Source organism: Pyrgilauda ruficollis, unplaced genomic scaffold (assembly GCF_017590135.1).
Source record: "Pyrgilauda ruficollis isolate IOZ18807 unplaced genomic scaffold, ASM1759013v1 scaffold45, whole genome shotgun sequence".
NCBI classification, from domain to species: Eukaryota; Metazoa; Chordata; class Aves; order Passeriformes; family Passeridae; genus Pyrgilauda; species Pyrgilauda ruficollis.
This window is the reverse complement of record NW_024526044.1, coordinates 272,652-282,788: the sequence shown is the minus strand read 5'-3', so window position 1 is coordinate 282,788 and position 10,137 is coordinate 272,652.

Genomic DNA, 10,137 nt, shown 5'->3' with positions numbered 1-10,137 from the left:
CCACACACACCCCTCCCCACTCCTAAAAATCCGGGCTTGGCATTCCTCACCCCCTCAAAATTAAAAAAAAAGAGTGGGTCCGATCGCGCCCCCCACCAAGAAAAGCAGTGTCTGGCGTTGTTCCCCTAAATGTAGGTCCCCCCTAAATCAGGGGCGGACATCCCACCCTCAGATCGAGGTACAACATCTTCCTGCTGCCCCCAGCCCGGTGTCGGCTCCCCAAACCAGGCTCTGGCACCCCCCTCAAGACCACCGCGGAGGGGGCTCCTCCTGCCCCCCGGGAAGGGCTGGGCAGTGCCCTGTGCTGGGATGCCATCCTCCTGCTCCCACTGGCAGGGGGTGCAGACACTGCCACAGTGTCACAGGGGGACCCAGTCTGTGCCCCATCTCCGTGAGCCCACTCAGCAGCAGACCTGCTCAACCTCTCCACAAATCCCACTGTGCAAAGTCATTCCCTTTCTCCACTCTTCCCAAAGGCCCAACCTACCCTCTTGGTAGCCCAAATTCAGCTTTCATGCTGAAACTGCACCGTGACATGGTCACCAAGCTGTTCAGAAGCCAAGCTCCCAGCACAGAAAGTCCATCTCCAGATGTGCTGACCCAAATCAGCTCTTTAATACCTCACTATTTATAGTCCAGCAGCAGCATTTTCCCCCCTTACACCATGGCTGGATTCTGCCCCAAGGCATATTTCCTGCTGGCACACCTTCACTGGACTCAGGAGAAGACAGGCAGACTGCAGAAGACAGGACAGAGGTGCCTGCCCCACATAATTTTCCTCCATGGAAAGGGTTCTTTGCAGTGCAATGGGAAGACCTCCAATCAAATAAAATCAAGCCCAAGATCATCATCTACTTCCCAGTGACATTTCTGTCCCTTACAACCCAAAAAAATCACAGGTGATCTGTGAGCTGCACACCTCTGCATGTTCTTTGTAAGTAAAACAAGGCTTTAGGACAAAACTTTTTGGATGTAAATTAAATAGCAAGCTCAGGTAGGCTGCGCCTTTCATCATAAATACCTTGATACAATGTGAGTAGAAAAGCAGCAAAATGGTGGCCCTGAGTTTTATGGCTGCAGGAGCCACTCAGGGCTGGGTTTCATTGGAAAACCAATCTTACCACTCTGTATTGTTGCCAGCTTTTCCCGAAATTCATATTTAAATGAGAAAATCAACATAACCTTTCAGAGTGCTCTTCTCAAGTCCTGGCTTTTTGGTCCTCTCCTAATTTTTCAGGAGGATCCCAGTGAGAACTAATGGATGAGAGGAGCACTGAGATTAAAGCTGCTGCCTCTCACTCTCCAAACCCTGACATGCACGTTGAGAGAAGAGTGAGTGTGGAGCAGCCCTACATTTTTTATGAACAGAACGTTTCCTGTGACCCATATTCTCTCCAACACATGGCTGAAAGAGAATCCATCTCTGCAAGGCAGGCAGAAAACTAAAGCTGGGTTAAATACTGGAAAAACAGATCTGCAAGTATGTCAGTGAATAAATTGCTCAATTCAATGAGGGGGCCATTCTATTCATTATTTGTGAACACTTGTAAGATCATTAGTGTTCTTTAATAGGGTGGCCAATTACAAATGTGCCTGGCACTAATGTACAAAGTGCATTATTATAGATCCAGTGACGCAGTCCCAAAGCAGGAAATATCCCCCTCCACAAAAAGGCCAACAACAAACAAAGGAAGCAATTTTCAATTAACAAATTCAAGATTACAAATAGTCTGTGAGCCCTAAAGAAGAATCTAAATTCAACACACTCCTCTTTGCCTAATTAGTTGGTCATTTGCAGTGTCACACTGCAGCACAGCTTTGGGTGTCCTGCATTTCTGAGACCACCAGAAATCAGGAGTGGGAAAGGTAAGGGGTGGGATCTCACCCTTTCCAAGTCATGGGTGGGCTGAGGAAAGGCACGCTGTGGTTGTAGGGACAGTCAGGGATTGTTGTTTCACTCAGGTGGGAGGAAAAACCTCAAAGACAAGCAAGGCCTTGGCATCAAGGATTGCCTCCTTTTGTAAATAGAGTGACCTTTAGGAGGTGGAAAAGGCCTGAAATTGTGGATGAAGGCCTCTTCTAGCCTCATCCCTTCTTTCTTTTTACCTTGGACCCTTAGGGCATCTCTAACTCTTTTTTATAATGTCCCATGGGTTGGCACCACCAGATGCAGTTGAGTGTTCAGAAGCACGTGGCTTTACCCCTTCCACCCCCACGTGTCACTCACAGGAACTGTCCCTTGATCCAGTGTCCAGTGCCTGGCCAGCTGCAGCCCTGAGAGGAGCAGCAGTCTCAGGGAACAACTAGGACTCAAACACTTACTGAGCTGTGATGTCCTGCACAGAGCCTGCAGCAGGTAATTTTGGAGATGAAGTCACTTGTGTGCCACTTCTGCTGGGTAGCAGAAGACAAGACACAGCCATTAACACTTGGAATTAATGAGGTATATAAAAGCAGCAGTGGGAAGGTGCTTTTATCTGATCCAAGGACATTATGTCTCCACAAACAAACAGAATTACTGAGTCAGTCCTTTGCTTTCAACATTGGTGATGGCTTTAAAACACAAACACCATGGCAGATAGCTTAGACCCTGAAGGTAGGATGAAATCTATCAATCCATGTTAAGATACAGAAAGTCCATGCTCTGTCCCCTGGCAATTTTTGAGATGTAGTAAGAAATGACTGGTGTGAAATAATGTAGAATGACTCCAGGGATAAATTTCTGCTTGAAACACTGAACGAGAGCCCTTTCTCCATCCCCACCCAGCTGGTGGTTTGTGTGAACTGTGCTACCCATAGCTTGGGTTTTGTCACTCACAGCTCTCTCCCAGAGCTATTTTCAAACCCTAAAGCAGATGGCTTTACCTCCCCTTGTACAGGATGCTGCAACATCCCAGCAACACTAACCTGCCAAGGGAAAAGACATGAACAGCTCGGTCTCCCTGCACCCAGTGTCCACCCATCTCACTCTGCTTCAGCTCCCCCTCACCTCCCACCACCCCTATCCTCTTCTCTGAGCAGAAAACAGCCCTCAGGAGCCCCTGTCTATTGATTATTCATGTCTCTTCCCTGCCTGACTCTTCCCAACACATGACAAATCAGTTTTGGCTTTGAAACCAGCAGCCCTGACCCAAGAGAGGTTAGTTCATACAAGGAACTCGACCTGGAAGGAGATGCTTCCCCAGCATAAGGTGGAGCCTTCAGGGGAAAAAAGTTGTAGGAAAGATAATTTCTGTGCTCAAATGGAGAAATCTACATATTTCCAAAGGAGAAAGGAGAGTGTGGCATTTCTGGCTGGAATAGAAGGCAATGCTCAGCCAAAGCTCCCACATTTGGGATGAAGAGATGTGGTACAGCTGCAGAGTATGTGCAGGGTGGTGAGGACACTGGTGCAGAAGGACCACCTCGAGGGCAAGAGGGTTCAAACTGGCCAGAGAGCAAAGACTGCTTTTGGCAATCAGTCACAACCACAGCATCAGCACTGATTTTTTTAGACTTTTTTTTTAAAATCACCTGAAATGAAGATGCACCAGATGGTTTTCCAGTCCTGATCAAATCTGACAGTCATCTGTTTCAATGCTAATTAATTTTCTATCCATTTTCATCATAACTAGAAGCCCTGATAGACAGAGGCTCCCCAATGACTCCTTCTTCCCCCTTCAAAGGGGATTTTAAAGTGTATTCTCTTCTTTACCAGGCACAGGAAAAGGTGCCCATGAGGAGGCCACGCCTCCCAGCCACTGAAAATCTTCAATCAGAATTTGCAAGCAACATGCTGATAAGAAGCCAGGCTCCCTTCATCCTGCTGCTGACAGAGCTGCTTATTTTATATTACATATTTATTGGATGCAAAATTTCTGTGCCACCATCCATCTTCCTGCCCTGTTCTTAGACAGCACCGACCTCATTGGAGGCTGCTCCAGAAAAACCTGGGACAAATCCTGCTGTATGAGATCAGCTTGAGCTGCAGCTGGAAGTGTCTGACTGTATGAACAGAAATCTCTCCAAGTTATGCTGAATTGACTTGGGAGACACACATGCTCCATTCTTAGCTAGAAATTTATGTTCCTCCTTTCTAAGGGTGATTAAAATTGCTGAGCTCTAAATATTAATTTGTGCCGTGGAGGCCTGACTTTAAGGAAAACTGGTTTCTGGAAAGAACATCTGCTTAACTGGGCATGTGGAAGGACAAACAAGTGGAAGAAAAGCAAAATTAAGGTGAATTCTCTTGAATTCAATTGTGTTACTTTCAGAGCATCCACAAAGTGAGTGTAAGTCACAGAGGGACCAGCACCCAGCCCATTTCCCTGTCACCTTTAGACTGCTCTGCTTCTGTCCCACTCAGTGCACACAGACCCTTCTCCTGGAAAATTCCCCACTGGCCAGGTCTCCTTCCCCATCTCTACTCTCCACACTTCTGTCATTGCCCTCCAGCTCCTCCTCCTGCCCTCACCTCCTTTGGGACCACGTGTAATTTCTTTTCTTCATTTATGCTGTTACCTTGAAGGTATTTTTAGCCCGTGACCACAGTTGCCCCTGAGCCTTCCTTTTCCCAGACTCTGTAAATTTAGCTCTCTTAGTCATCCCTCACGTCTCCCAGTGCTCATGTTGTTCCTCCTGACCTCCTTGGGTTTCCACCTCCTCCTGCACCCACAAGGACCAAAGCCACACTGTCAAACTGCCGTCACCTCAGTGCTCTTTGACCTCATCCCCCAGGACAAGGCTGCTCCAGGACCTCCTCCCACACCCTGATGACCACCACAAGCTCCCTGGGGACGACCACTCAGAGATGGAGGAGCCTGCCCACCAAAAGCCCCCTTCCAGTGTCGCCAAACCAGCACTGTGCCCTCCACAGTACACAACTTACAGCAACAAAACTAAACTTGGTGTCACTTGGGAGCTCTTCCAGCCTTGCCTGGGTTCAGGAGCTTGGAATCCAGCTCAGGCCTGGCTCTGGTCCCAGTAAAGCACCTCCCAGAACCATAACTGCATCCTGGCTGAGACCCAGTCCCACAAAGCCCATTAGGTGCTTTGTTCCCATTCAAGCACCTGCCTCCCACTGACTTCAAAGCTGAATCAAAACCTGCATGAATATTTAGGGACTGGAGGTTGTCATCCGAAAGAAACAAGCCCATACTGAAATAGCTGATTCTGACACATCATCTCTGCAAGGAGGGGCACATCAGATTGATCTGTGCTTTATCCTGACATGGGAGGGAAACCAGCTCAAATAAATAGGCTCCAGAAGGTGCCAGGTGTCCTGGGTTGGGAGGGACCTCCTAGAGCCCAAGCTTGGCAGGTGCTGGGGGCAGAAAAGGGTGTAGGGGTGTAAGACATGGTGTGTAATGCTGGGGCAGGATGTGAGGGGGATTCCAGCTCTGTGGGGGTTACAGCACGTGGGAGCTGTGCAGGATCAAAGGGGGTCTCTGAAGGAGATAATCCCATCTGACCCTGTCCCATGGATGGGGTGCTCCTTAGGGAAGAGCAGGGAAGGGAGGTACAAAGCTGCCAGCAGGAGGGGAGCAGCATGAGGAGATGCAAAAGCTCTAAACCTGCATGCAGAAAAAATATATGTTCTTTTTTTGATGCAAAAGCTTTTTTATATTTTATTTTCTTTCTTTCTGAAATGTCAAAATGTACAGATTTGGCAAGTAAGAAAACCAAACCCAATTACTGAAATACTGAAAAGCTTGAAGGCTAATTATTTTACCTCTTCATTATTGAGAGAGATTTTAAAAACCCTTCCAAATTAAAAAAAAATGAAAATCTGCTTTACACATTTTTCCATGTAATATTTTTTTTTCATTCCAAAAATGTTAAAGAAAGAATATTAGATTTTGATTTTAGTTGAGAGGGCTGCTTTTGATCCATGTTTCAGGTTAAAAAAAATGGAAGTATTGTGTTGGGAAGCTGCCAGGCAGACGTGGCTGTCTCCATGCTCCTGCCTCTGTCACAGCATACCATGTGTCATCTGCAAAGAAAAACTCTTGAAGCAACTAAATTCATAGTTTCTCTGCACCATGGGCTTTTGCTGCAGGCTTTCGTCAGTCTTTCAGCCTGGACACCTGGGAAATCAAAAGAACGTGAAAGGGCAAGAGTTTATGATTTATTTATCTTTAACCTGAGGTCCTAAGGAAAGCTGGTGTACGTGCATCTGCACCTCTCTTCCCTCCTTTAACAGCTGCAGAGCTTTTGGGCAATTTTTATCTTCTTTATTAAAGAGAGGGGGGACATTTCAGATTGCTTTGAGTGAGAATACATGATGAGAGAGAGGACAGAAATCTCCTCACTGCAGGAACTGGTGATGCATGGACCGATAATGGACCGATGCATGGACATCAGAGAGCCCACAGGACATTATTAGGAACATAAATCTATGGGGAAATGGGCACCCCTGGTTCTACTGGTCATGAAATTCCCTCTTTGTGGGCTCACTTCGGATCCTGTGTGGGAAGCACCTGCTGAACCCCTCGGGTGTTGGACAGGGCACTTTGGGCACGTTTGGGCACATTCCCCCAGGAGAAAACGCAGGTGCTGTGCCTGCAGGGTGGCATCTCCTCTCTTCCAGCCTGATTTTCATGCAACCCCTCTTTTGTTCTCGCAACTTCGCCTTGCTCACGCTGTTCCTGTCCTCGGGGCATTCGGCTGTGCCCTCAAAACCCCTCCATCAGCATCTCTGAGCGGGCAGAGCAGGGCAGGCAGCTGTAGAGCCGAGCTGTGTCTGCAGCCCGACAGGAGCTGTCAGCCGGGCACAGTCCAGCTGTCCGGGCAGAGGGACTTCAGCTGCACCTGGAGACGTGCTCAGCCTCGGCCACCCCGCCCTGTCCCCACTCTCGGCACATTCCCCGTGCTCCCTGTGGCTGCGTGGGGACACCAAAGCTCTGAGGCTGCGGCAGCCCTTCCCTCCCGGCCCTGGCTGTGACGGAACCGCCGGAGCATCCACGGGGACCCATCGATCACTGCCACCTCCTCCGCCCTCGCTGGTCACCGCAGCCCTTCAGGGGGACCCATCGATCACTGCCACCTCCTCCGCCCTCGCTGGTCACCGCAGCCCTTCAGGGCAGTGCTGGAGGACAATTCCCCGCTGTGTCCTTGGAGAGGATCCTCTCACCGCGCTGAGGTGAGGGGTGGCAAGGCTGGCACACACACTCCGTGTGCCCTGCGCTCCTGCTCCTCACCCAAACCCAGCTCAGACACCCGCAGCCTGTGTGAGGTGACTGCTGTCACAGCCACCACATCCCCACAAAGCTGATATTTGGGGATTGTCCTCTTCTCTTTGCCCTGCTTGTATCCCCATCCCAAAGCTGGCTGCTGCCAGACTCATCACTCTGAGTGCTCGGCTGTGGCTGGCTGGGACTGCAGAGAGCATTTAGCAGATATAAGGCACGAGAACGGTGCCAGACTTGGGGTGATTACAAATCATTTAGACTAAGCAAAACCAGGCCATCCTAAATTTGCAGGCAGCAAAGAAGTGTTTGTGAGCAGAGCTGAAATGAGTTATTTGAAGATGCTGCAGTACCTCTACATAAAGCATCAGAACAGTGGCTAAATGCTACCCGAGGCAGAAGGAGAGTCTGGCCCAAAGCTGCACCCTGGGCTGTGCTACAGCTCCAGTTTCTCTTCAGCTCAGCAATATTTCTGCACAGGGTAAAGCACAGGCCAAGAGGAGGATGGGACGTGGTGCATTGCCCTGGCCAGAGCTGCTGCTTTGTGCTCCCTTGGCTGCAGGTGCACCTGGATCTCAAACTGGGGAAATGCAGAGGGAGGTGGTTAAAGAAAATCAGTCAAAACCTCCCAGGTTTGGCCCTTGGCATGTTACAGAATGCGGGGGGAGAGCCTGGCTTCCCACCCTTCTCTCTGAATTTGTACCTCTGGGGTCAAGGGTGGCTGATGGACCTTGTGAAGGGGGTGTGATGGAAACAGGATGCAGACATGAGACCCATCCAGGCATGGATGTTCTCTGCCCTGATCACCTTTTTCCTTTTTCCTCCATCCTCTACTTCCCAAGAAGGTTTAGTCCAAGGGGTGTGTGACCAGCCCCAAGGACACAAAACCCAGGGAGAACTCCTCATCCCCACAGGGCCAGGCACTGCCCAGACTGTGGGGATGGCCTCAGCCCCATCTGCTCTGACCTGGGTGCCCAACATTGTACAGATCTGCTTAGGAAAGAGGCCAAGCCCAGACACTTGTGCTGGGGAGCAGAGCAGAGGTGATTTACACCAATGCTGGATGGAGAGCTGCCCAGGGCAGTGCAGCTCTGCAAGGGGAAATGTGCTGTGCAGCTCCCAAGGAGAAGAGAAGCATCTGCTGGGACACAAGGGAAGATATTGTTCAGGGATGAAGTCACTGTCTGAGGTCACACAGCCACTCTGTGCTGCATGTGCATCATTCCCACCACTGCCACAGATGATTCAGCATCTCCATCACCAGCAGCGATGGCAGGACTCCCTTGGGTGATGTCCTCTGGGAATTCTGGGCTGAACAGCACCTTGGCCTCCTTGGCAGTCAGTGGCATTGGCTTCCAAGGCAGCAAAACCAGAACGGGAGGTCAGGAGGTCTTTGTTTGCTTTTTTCCCCAGTGGGATGTATTTTCAAATGCTGTGTAAATGCTTCAGAAGTCACCAAGACTTTTGAGTCAGCGTGACACAGGCAGGACCTCACTGCCTGTGTGGGGTTAAGGTCCAGCAAAGTCTGCTGACAGATGATGGAGCCATGGGAGAGGAGCTGCCCTGGCTGGAGAAGTTCTCTGTGTGCCGGTGACGTGTGGCCTGTGCTGGGTCTCTGCAGGGACCTGCCCAGGCTGACAAGGGGCTGTGGCTGATGCTTTAACTCCCCTCCAAGTGCAGAAGGGCAGCAGGCAGTTCAAATTCCCCCAGCTCAGCATCTGCAGCCTAGATTCCACTTGCAATCTTGAAAAAGCCTTATAAATTTTTTAGAGCAGCCCCAAACGCCTGCTGAGTTGGCCAATCAGCTCCAGTGGATTAAGAAAACTTACTTTAAATTATTAACAGCATGCAGCCAGACACAAGGGTAGAGGTGGGAAAGGAGAAGTACTCATTCCTCATTCCAGTGGATGCCACAGGAGCAGTCAGCACCAGGCTGGGTTTGGCAGAGGAGTCCATTCACACCTACAGGATGGTTCCATTCATGGGATCCTCCCTTCTCCATCAGGAGCCCCCACCAAGGCATCAGTGCCATGCTGTGCACAGGGTGTGCAGCATGGTGGAGGTGATGTTCCTTTTGGAAACTGGGTGCTGGTTCACATCCAGCCCCCACACACCTCCCTCTCCTTCCCTCCTCTTCCAGGCCCTTTGGGTTCTCTCCTCCTGAAGAGCTGATCCCCAGCTCTACAGCAGAGCCAGCCCTGATGTTTTTTGACTTTCCTACAACCTCAATTAATTTTCCCTCCACCAGCTTCAAATTTCAGGAAATAAAATCACATTTTTAAGCTCTGGTCCCCAAAGAAATGGCAATAAGCACTTTGCATCTATTCCTTTTGTTTTGGACTGTGCTGCCTGCCTGCCAGGATCAGGGACGTGGGTCTGGATTTCCTCGGCTTGGCAGCTGTTCCTGGAGGACTTTGTCCCTGTTTCCACGAGATGGCACCGATGAGGCTGCCACGGGAAGCAGCTGCCGCGACGCCTTCAGGGAGGACCGGGACGGAAAACGACTCCAAAATAATAAAAGTTGTCATGAAAAAATGCCTCTAAACTCTAGCTTGTGGCATCCTAGCACACCTGGCCATGCCAGGGAGGAATTGGAGGAGAATTTGGTGTTTTAAAATCCATCTCACCAGCACAGCTCTATCACCTGCCGTGGGTAATACACACCCACCTGCTCCAGCACGGTGCTGATGGTTCAAAATTAGCTAGAGCTCACTGCAGGGTTTGCCAAAATCCACCTGTGGTCCAGTTCACGGGGCTGTTGGGTTGCTTATCGTTTTGGTAGGACCCCAAAGTGGATCATGTCAAACTAAGGGCATCATTGCTTGTGTGCCTGCAAGCCCTGTGGGGCCAGACAGCGATTTGCACTTGGTGGGTTGTTGGTCCAATCCCAAAATACAGATCCACAATGGAATCAAACCCAAGGTTTGGCTGGAGACAGGTTGTGGCTTCACTGATACTGTTGAGATGCCCA